The following is a 10,224-nucleotide window of genomic DNA, read 5'->3' as shown; positions in this document are numbered from 1 at the left end:
GATCATGGTAAGGACTGTTTTGTAACACACATTCGACAACATACATTCCTAAACTTTTCTGTCAGTACAAATTCAAAGTAATTTAACAGGTGGCAGTTTCTTCCTTTTACTCTGTCAGATATTAATGGGAGATTCAAGGTATGTTTTTTCCCTGAAGTATTTTTTTCTCCTTTACCCCTCTTGCCTCTTCCCTCTTGTTACCTGAATATTCTGCTACGCTGTACATATATTCCTCTTCACGTGCGTTTCTCTGATTTCCCATTCCTTTTTCTCTCTCAGTGCCACCTCCTCTTACTCTCGTTTCTGTCCCCTGTCTGCATTCCTACCTCTCTCTCTCTCTCTCTCTCTCTCTCTTTCTCCCATACAACCACACATTATTCTCTCAATCCCAGCACCAACAAGGAAATGCTTTTTACCTCGCCCCATACCACGTTGAGTACACCGCTTCCCATCCGATCAGTGAAGTTAAGCAACGTTGGGTCTGGTTAGTACTTGGATGGGTGACTGACCAGGAACACCAGATGCTGTTGGCATAACGTTCTCCCTACGTGTCAAGTGGGGTTGGTGGAGGATTAGTGCCCCTCCCTGTAAAACAATTAACTCTGAGCCCTTGGCCACCCCGTTTGGGATACATGGCGTCTGGCGATGAATGAATGAATATTGGGGTCGTACCTACTAACCTGACTCAATCTTTTTTAATCCCAGGGTTAGCGTTAGTATGTTTGTGGCCCGTGTGAGGGGGAGGGGGTTAGGTATGGGTGGTGGAGAGGCAGAGGCTGGTAGCATTAAACAACCTCTTCCCCTTCTCGCGAAGCATCTTCATGAAGAGGCTCTTCCCAGTTTGGTACCTTTAAACCCCGGCAGAACAACCTCTTCCCAGAAGGAGACTACGGAAGGGTTGGTATGCTGCGGGGGTGCTCTCTGGGAGAGAAATCGTGAGATTGGTAAGCCTGAGAAGCGGAAATTTGCCGTCGTCTGTTTCATGTTTACTCTCTCGTGTGATATATTGCGAAAATAATATGTTAAATCTGATAAACAACATCTCTGAATCAGTCCAATGGTTGGAAATGGTATTAATGCTTGATGCTTTAATAGTTGAGAGGGGGTCCAATGGTGGTTCAAATTACGGCAGCTAGAATTTAGCGGTTTTGTTTGGTGGTTCAGTTAGGTTAGAAATAGGTTAGGTTAGGTCAGGTCAGGTTATCTAACAGACATGTACACCATTCCACTTTTCATTACTTTCTTCAGAAAGGTAAGCACGTGGTATAATTTAAGGCCGTGATCAGGATTACGATAGTTAGAATTTAGCGGTGACATCCCCTAATCCTAACCACGGGTAGGACTACGGCAGCTAGAATTTAACTGTTTTGTTTGGTGGTTCAATTAGGTTAGAAATAGGTTAGGTTAGGTCTGGTCAGTTTTTGTTTAGGCTGGGTTAATACTGCTACGGTTAAGCTTAAATTGCTAGAATTTAGCGGTCATGTTTGTGTTTTCAGCTATGTTAGAAATATGTTAGGTTAGGTTATTTAAGTTAAGTTATGGCAACCATAAAAGGAAGTTATTAGGATTACGGCAGCTAGAATTTAGCGGTGAATGGCAGTAATGTAACCACGGCCTTAAATTATACCATGTGCTTGCTTTCTGAAGACAGTAATGAAAAGTGAAATGGTTTACAAGTCTGTCAGATAAAGTGCTCTTGGAAATAAGCAGTGAAGTTGCCTGGATCACCACTGTATGAGGCACTGGTAACTTGGGAATGATAGAAGTCAATGACTGGGCTGTGTGCATGTAGCAGTAGTTTGATCATAAACGGGCAACACCAGTCTCCTAAAAATCCATAAATAATGATAGCATCACACAAAAGAAATGATAAACATTTTAAAAATTGCAAACGCATTTCGTGAATGTAAAGGTACTAACTAGTTACATAAATATGATATCAGTATAAAAAAAGATACGAAGATATTTGGGAAGAGGCGGGTGATGCTCCTGCTTCATATTCCAGTACTTTTAACCCCGAGAGACCTCTTCGCGCGCCGTATGAGGAACCTCTTCGCTTTAAAACTACGCCTGGAGTGACGAAGAGCTTGCTTGTGGGAAGAGGTAGTTTAACCCGCCGCGTCCCGGAGACGTGAATTCACGTCCTCACATGATGTGCACTCATATCCCGGAGATGTAAATTAACACAGCAACACTGCAAGGTCCCTAATTTGCACAATTTTCAATTTTCGCGAGTGATTTCGCGAGTGATTTTTGGCACGTATACACGGGACACCTTCCTCTATTCTCTACAAGATGCCAAGCAGGGACAATGCCTTACACCGCATAACCTCTCCCCCCCCCTGCACGCCATTGTCTCGGCAATTCACATGTTACCAGTGACCTGGCCAATAAAGACATTCAGGGCCAGAGTGATTCCCCAATCGATGACAATGTGGAGGACAAAGTTTACATAGCATTAGAGGAAGAAACAGTCAGAAATGATGATCAGGTAATGTGGCAAAAGAAGGTCAGGTATGGTGATGAGTTAGTGAGTGAAACAATGCTTATAATGCCTATATTACTGTTTGAAAACCAATATACTCTTGTACTACATATAAATTCGTACCAAGGAAATGAATAGATATGATTATGAGTGGATAAAATACTTACCCTCCCATAGAACTCGTTTTCTTTGGTGCCAGCCTGCTAGAAAATCAGTCAGGTAAGGAGGTACTCGTACCTAGATCGAGTATTTTAAACCTTAGGTGAGCGATTTCTGTATGAATTTTCGATGTCTCTCACCAAAAGCGGATGTTTGAGCTAAAAAATAAAAGGTCCAAAAATGTCGGGACTGGGGCGTACCACTGCCCAGAAAACGTCGGGATGGGGAGGGTTAATACTACCAGCCAGAGACTGAATGAAGCTGGTGGAGGGGGGTTACGCAACTCTGGGTAACTATAAAGGAACCATCACTGGAGGGTACTTCATGTTTATACGCCGCTAAACTTTCCTTATACATTTTTAAAAGCTAATCTATGTCTCTGTCTCTGTCTGTCTGTCTGTCTGTCTCTCTCTCTCTCTCTCTCTCTCTCTCTCTCTCTCTCTCTCCACTTGCTTTGTCACTTCTAGCATTATTAAGGTCACATTTAGACTACGCCGTGCAATTTTGGTGTCCTTACTCTTGAATGGAAATATATTCGTTAGAAAATGTACAGAGAAGAATGATAAAAATGATATAAGATGTTCGGAACCTGTCACATAAAGACAGACTAAAAAAACTAAATCTGCACTCACTGGAGAGGCGTAGAGTAAGAGATTTTATTGAGGTGCTCAAGTGGATGAAGGGAATAAATACGAAAGACATTAACAAGGTACTTAAAATAAGCATAGTAGATAGAAATAGAAGTATTGGTTTTAAACCGGAAAAATTCCGTTTTAGTTAAGAAATCGGTAGAAATTGGTTGGGCAACAGAGTAGTAGACGAATGGAGTAAGCTACCTAGTAAAGTAGTTGCTGCCCCTTCCACTGAGAGTTTGAAGCATAGGCTAGAGAAGCCTATGACAAATAAGGGGTGGGTACAGGAAAAAATCTTATAACCAGTACTAATTCACTCTTTCTTTTCAGGATACACAATGACAGTCTTTTCTTCTTTCACACTTTCCTATAAAACGTCCACGCCAGTTATTCTTTACTAGGTGTTCTTTCTCATTTTTTCCTGCCGGCTTAGGTTGGATGGTTTGGAGGGTGGGGTAGAGCCTCCTTCTTTGCTATCCTTATCTCATGTTAGTAGTTCAGTTACTCTTCTAGGAGTTACCTAGCATGAATCAACCGGCCTACTGCAGTTATCTTCTCTTCTTATGTTCTTATGTTCCCTTCCCATCTTCGTCCACCTCCATCCCTTCTTATCATCATCCATCAACGCCCTCAGTCCTTATCTGCATTTTCTTTTTTATGGCCATTTTTTTTTCATCTTCATTTGTTTCAAACACTTCATTTTCTTTCCCTCCTCATTCACCTCCATCTCTCCTCATCATGCTTCATCTCCCATCCCTTAGTCCTCGTTTCGCCCCCTCATCTCCATCATTCCCTCGCCACTCCTCATCTCCCATCCTTCTTAACTAAAACTCCATCATCACCTCCACCCATGCCCCTCTGCCAGCCAGGTGTTGTGAGGCAGGCCAGGTAACTACATTAAACTTTATAATTACTTAAGGGACTGTGCCGCTACTGCCTACCTTCCTCCTCCCCCACCCCCGAAGGCCAACAATGTGAAGGCAGGGCAAGTGAAGGCGGTGAGGGGTCAACCCGTCATAATAATACCAGGGTAAATACATGGACCTAATAAGCCAACAGGAGATTAGGAAAAGAACGTAATTGTGCAAGGAACAGATATATGGATGTAATAAAGCAGTGATGATGATGATGATACCTAACACACACACACACACACATACACACCTCTCTCTCTCTCTCTCTCTCTCTCTCTCTCTGTCCATCACAGTATATAATCAGTGGGGTGGGCTTTTCCAGCAAGCTCTACGAACTACTGTCAATAATTCAACTTTCAGGCGACACATTTAATATACCACACGAGAGGGGGAGGAGGGGGTGGAGAGAGGGGGAGGAGGGGATAGGGAGAGAGGGAGGGGGAGGAAGAGATAGGGGGAGGGGGAGGAGGGGGGAGGGAGAGGGGAAGGAGAAACTTTGAAAAGGGAGAAAATGAAAATGAAAGGAAAGGGGAGCAGGAGGGAAGGAGGAGAAAGGAAAGGAATGAGAACAAGAACACGAGATAGGGGAGGAAGGATGACAAGAGAAAATGAAACAAAGAGAGGAGAGAGGGAGATGAGGAGAGGAGGAGGAAGGAGCAAGTGACAGGGTATCAGATTAAGGAGAGGAGAGAGGACGGGGTGGTGGTGGTGTGAGATAATGGGCAGAGACTGAAGAAAAGTGCTAGAGAGAGAGAGAGAGAGAGAGAGAGGTGAGTACAAAGTGAGTACAGAAGGAAAACAAATATCAACAGACCTAATGGTTCTATCGAGGCTGTTTGTTACAATGAAGACAATGACCATAATATCTACCTTAATGCCATGAGCTGAAGATAAGGGGCAGGGGACGGCTGGATAAGTGAAAGGGGGGGGGGGACAAGGAAAACGTGAGGGAGAAGGAAAGAAGAGATGGGGTGACGGAGAGGGAGGGAACTTGAGATAAGGAAAGAGGAAGAGGACGAAATGAGGGGAGGGAGAGTGGAGAGTAAAAGGGATGGAAGGAGGTATGGAGAAGGTGAGGAGGAAGCAGGGGAGAAGGAGGGGAGACGGGATAAGAGGAGGGATGGAAATGTTACGTGACGGGGATGGAGGACAAAGTTAACGGTAGAAGGGCAGCGAACTGTAAGAGGGAGGAGAGAGAGATAAGGAGGGGAGAGGGGAAAAGAAAGAAAGAAAGGGGAAGAAGTTTGAAGAGATCTAGGAGGTGGAAGAAGAAGAGAGAAGGTGAGCGAGGTGAGGGGAGGGGACAGAGTGGGGTGAGGGTGAGTGAGGTGAGGGAAAGGGAGAGGGTGGGATGGAGGTAGAAGAGAGGTTGAGGGTAATGAGGATGATGGGGTACAGGATAATAACCATCGTGACAGCCATCCATGACACTATCAACAGTAATCTATATAATCACAAAAATAACTCTAAACTGACAGTGCCATTAAGAGCAACGCAAAATATAGCAAAAGCATGTTATAAATGCGTATGAACAACAGCATTAACGACGATAGCGACAATAATTGGTTTATTAAAGCAGGCATGGAGAGGGGAGGAGAGAGGGGGAGAAAGGCTAGGGTTGAGGAGGTGGAGGAGGTGGAGGGAGCAGGAGAGGAGTAGCGATGGTGCAGAGGGAGCTGGAGAATGAGGGTGGTGCAGGAGCGAGGAGGGAGGATAGGGGAGGTATTGATGGAGGAAGGGAGATGGTAGGGGAGAGGTGGAAATGGGATGATGAAAAAAGGTGACGGAGAGACAATGGAAGGGGAGGGCAATGGAACGGATAGCATGAGAGGGAAGAGGATGAAGGAGGGATGGGGAGGAAAGGAAGGTTAAGGAGAAGAGTGGGAGAGGAGGAGGGGGAGGAGATGCTGGAGAAAAGGAAGGTGGGCGAGGGAGCATGTGGTATGATGGAAGGGAAGGGCAGATGATGACAGGGTGGTAGTGTAAGGGGACGGCAGGGAAAGGAGGAGAAAGGAGAGGGATGGCAGCGGAAGGGGTTGTTGTGGAGGACGGGAGGGCAGAGGAAGTGGTGGTGGAGTGGGGGTCAAGGAGAGGGTGGAGGAAGAGGGGGAGTGGAGTTTATGGAAGAGGGAGAGTGGAAAGATACATTTCCTCAGTATTTACCAACGCTGATAGTATACTCCTCTGCAATTTTATGAGAAGGATGTGTATCTCTCTCTCTCTCTCTCTCTCTCTCTCTCTCCCAGGACGGCACCCTGAGATAACTACATAAAACCAATCAAAACAGCTCACCATTTTAAAGCCCCTTATCCCATTCAATCTATAAAATCATTTGCATTACAATCAGACCACCGATAAGCGATTTTGCACAGTTTACAGGAGGATCTCTTGTAGCGAAGGAAATAATGAAGGCCACATCTAACCCTTGAGGCAGATCTGTGTATTCATGAGTGGTCAAGGGGAAGTAAGTTTGACCCCTGGCTGAAGCTATGCAAGGCTAAGGTAGGGGTGAAGTAAATCTGAGCAGGGTTGATCCATGTTTGGTACAGGGCTGATGCAAGTATGGAACAAAGTCTGAGATACGGATAAAGAATGAGTTAGGTAGGGTACGGAAGCAAGTCTGAGGCACGGATGAAACCAGGTGAAGCAAGCCTATGGCAGACTAACAATGAGGCAAGGATGAAGCAAGGTACACAAGCATGTATGGAACATGGATGATGCAAAGGGTGAGGCAAACTTAGGTAAGATGGAAACAAGTTTGGGACAGGGCTGAAGCAAGATAGAATTGACGACCCTTTTACATTTTCTAGAAGTTCGTCGAGTGAAGTGCGGTACAAAGGAAGAGGAAGAAACGAATGGAAGAAAGGACGTGGCAATGAATATGTGAATAAAGATGGAAGACAATGAGAAAATACCAGTAGAAGTAAAAGGTAGAAAGGAGTCACGGAGAATACACACACACACACACACATACACACACACACACACACACACACACACACACACACACACACACACACACACACACACACACACACACAAACTGAAAACACAGCCAATCTAAAGGGTTAGTGGTAAGAGTTTGTAACACTGGAACTACCAAACCTCATCCCCATGGTACATCAAATCGCCTAACGGTAGGATGTGAAATATAAGGGAAACAAGTTTTTTATTCCTTATATGTAACTCAAGACGTATTCTAAGACGAATATCGTAGGTAATGAAGAAGTCTGAAGACAATGAAGGCGAGCTGGTCGTCTGGTGGTGGGGGAATGAATTGTATATCCAGAAGTTGTGAGACAAATCCCGATTGGAAAGTGAATATTTGCATGATTTAAATTTCACTAGGAAAGGCTAAACTAATCTTCCATAATGGCCTACAACCATTTCATAAAAACATCCTTGCTAATACTGACACAAGTATTCTGTATGGAACAGCTCCAGCATGTATTACTTATAAAACAGCACATAATTAGCGCATAATAGATGATATGTGAAGCTACAGCATATGGCACCATCTGTTGCTCGTAGGAAGACTGCTGTGTCTCTGGGAATTGACTTTTTGATTAATGCCCACTTTCAGCCACAAAAGAACTAGAATAGCTTACCTCAGAGACGGGGACGAACCGCGACCTTACTCATGACCATCAGTTAATATGATAATGGTAAGTACTGCACCTTCAATCCTTCAGAAAATGAAGTTAGATCCGAAAGAACTAAAAGTCAGATACACAGACCGACTGACAGACAGTCAGACAAACGCAACTAGAAACATCACCTACTTGATTTACGGTGGGTATGAAGGCTGCACTTCCTCCTGGATCCGCTAACTCCTCATTCACATCTGTGGACGAATTTATAACGATATTAACCAATTTATAAGATAAGCAAGTATCTCCAGAAGGCAAATATTATCAGTAGTCATGTTCTTTGTTGTATGTCACATTGTCATTCATTCTAGTTTGGCTAAGATGTATTCATTATGTGTGTGAGTAAGATCGAAGTAGAGCCATACACTTTCACATACACGGGAAAATTTTACCAACACATGGATTTATGTGGGCATCATACTTCCATACAAACAATTCATGGCATGTGTGACACCAAGACACCATCATATACACAACTTAAGCTCAAGAGTGTTCATGAATACGGCCCTGGTACTATGGAGAGAGAAGGGAATGTTAGTTACTGTGGCTGGTCATTGATTTATGACAAATATGCCGTGCACGTCGCCTCGTAACTTTTTTTTTTTTTTTTTTTTAATGAAGTATAAGGAAATGAGAGAACTGAATCTTCACATATTTTCTGTTCTCCCTGCAAATGAAAATCTTAATTAAGTAAAGTGTACGATGACGAGTTATTTCGTGAATTACAACCCTGCAACTCTAAGTTTGGGAGTGTATTTCTAAAGCCGAATACAGGCCTCCTATGGTATCAGGAATAAGAATGACAGAAACATGGTCAATTGAGTGAAAGTGTGTGTCTGCATTTAGAGTAATATTGCCACTGACATAATTATCTGCATAATGAGTAGTAATATTTCCTTGTATTGAGGTGCTGCTAAGACGACTTTTAACTGCCTTTTTAGAAAGATTTTTTTTTTCTATTTCCGCCTTCATTGGTATTCAGATTAAAAAAGAATTTTCGGTGATGGAGTTACAACCGATCTCCAATGTACTGTTTCACACCATGACGCTTTTTAAATGTCATTCTAGCAACAACCACGCCTTTCATTTGGCACAGGAAAAGTCATAGTGAAGGGGCAAAGGATACAGGCAAAATACAAGAGAAAAGTTACGTGTATTGCGGTAACTTACTATACCTCATACCAATTAATCTGGCCAGGCATGTATGGCAACACTGTTCCTGCCGAGATTCTGATTGGCTGGAAGTGTTTGTTCGATTTCGTTGTTGCTAAAACTGATACTCTTTTTATTATCAGATGTGATACTGAGTTTGTCGACAATACAATCGTCAAAAGCAATAAGAAATCCTTTTATATATATATATATATATATATATATATATATATATATATATATATATATATCTGACACTCCATAATATAACAGAAAATTAAGGAAACCTGCTTAATCTAAGCGTTGGTATAACACACATTTAAGTTTTAAAATCAGTCGGTACTGCGACAACAGAGGATATACAATGAAATAGTTTTCCTTTAGCCTACTTTGATTTTTCGCGATTTTTTCAAAACTCCCTCCCCGCAGAACTCGTCTTTTTATTGGAATTTTTAATTATTCAGAGATGTGGCACGATGTAAGGGTGCGGGCTGATCCTAAAATTTAAATGTGTGTTATACCAACGCTTAGATTAAGCAGGTTTCCTTAATTTTCTGTTATATTATGGAGTGTCAGAGATTTAAAGGAATTGTTTTAATGCTGACCTTGACTTGGACTGTTATAATTCTTTGTTAACTCAATATCTCTATCTCCCTACGAAAACTTCATTGTTGATAAGTATATAACGGATTTCTTATTGCTTTTGATAATTGTATTGTCGACAAACTCAGTATCACATCTGATAATAAAAAGAGTATCAGTTTTAGCAACAACGAAATCGAACAAACACTTCCAGCCAATCAGAATCTCGGCAGGAACAGTGTTGCCATACATGCCTGGCCAGATTAATTGGTATGAGGTATAGGTAAACCAGAGTAGTGAAGTATGAAGGCTGGTGCAGTGGCCATCAACGTTGTCTTCACTGTGTTGACGTCTAATGGATCAAGTCTTGTCTCTCTTCTTATACCATCAAAATTCCTCCCTCTACCCCCCACCTGGCTTCTTTATCCTTAACTACTTCACTTTTTCTTGCTGCTGCCTGACCATCTTATTCAGCACAGGAAAACCCATGATAATGAAGGGGTTAGTAATGGCTGCATTGAACCCACAGCCCCCAAAGTCGGCCATATTGAATAGTGTGGTCTGGTGGTGGCAGCAATTAAATCTATTGCACGCCATCGTGATGAAGGGGTTGGCCAGCACTTTGCCAACGTAAGGGTGAGGCAGGTTAC

General features: G+C 42.9%; 1 pseudogene; it reads left to right on the top strand.

Annotated features, from left to right (window-relative positions):
• Positions 1 to 419: 419 nt before the first annotated feature.
• Positions 420 to 533, top strand: LOC145404510 (5S ribosomal RNA; annotated as a pseudogene).
• Positions 534 to 10,224: the final 9,691 nt, after the last annotated feature.

This window comes from Coenobita brevimanus, chromosome 63 (assembly GCF_032717465.1).
Source record: "Coenobita brevimanus isolate Jiangsu-jjx chromosome 63, ASM3271746v2, whole genome shotgun sequence".
NCBI lineage: Eukaryota > Metazoa > Arthropoda > Malacostraca > Decapoda > Coenobitidae > Coenobita > Coenobita brevimanus.
This window is presented reverse-complemented; position numbering and strand designations above follow the sequence as displayed.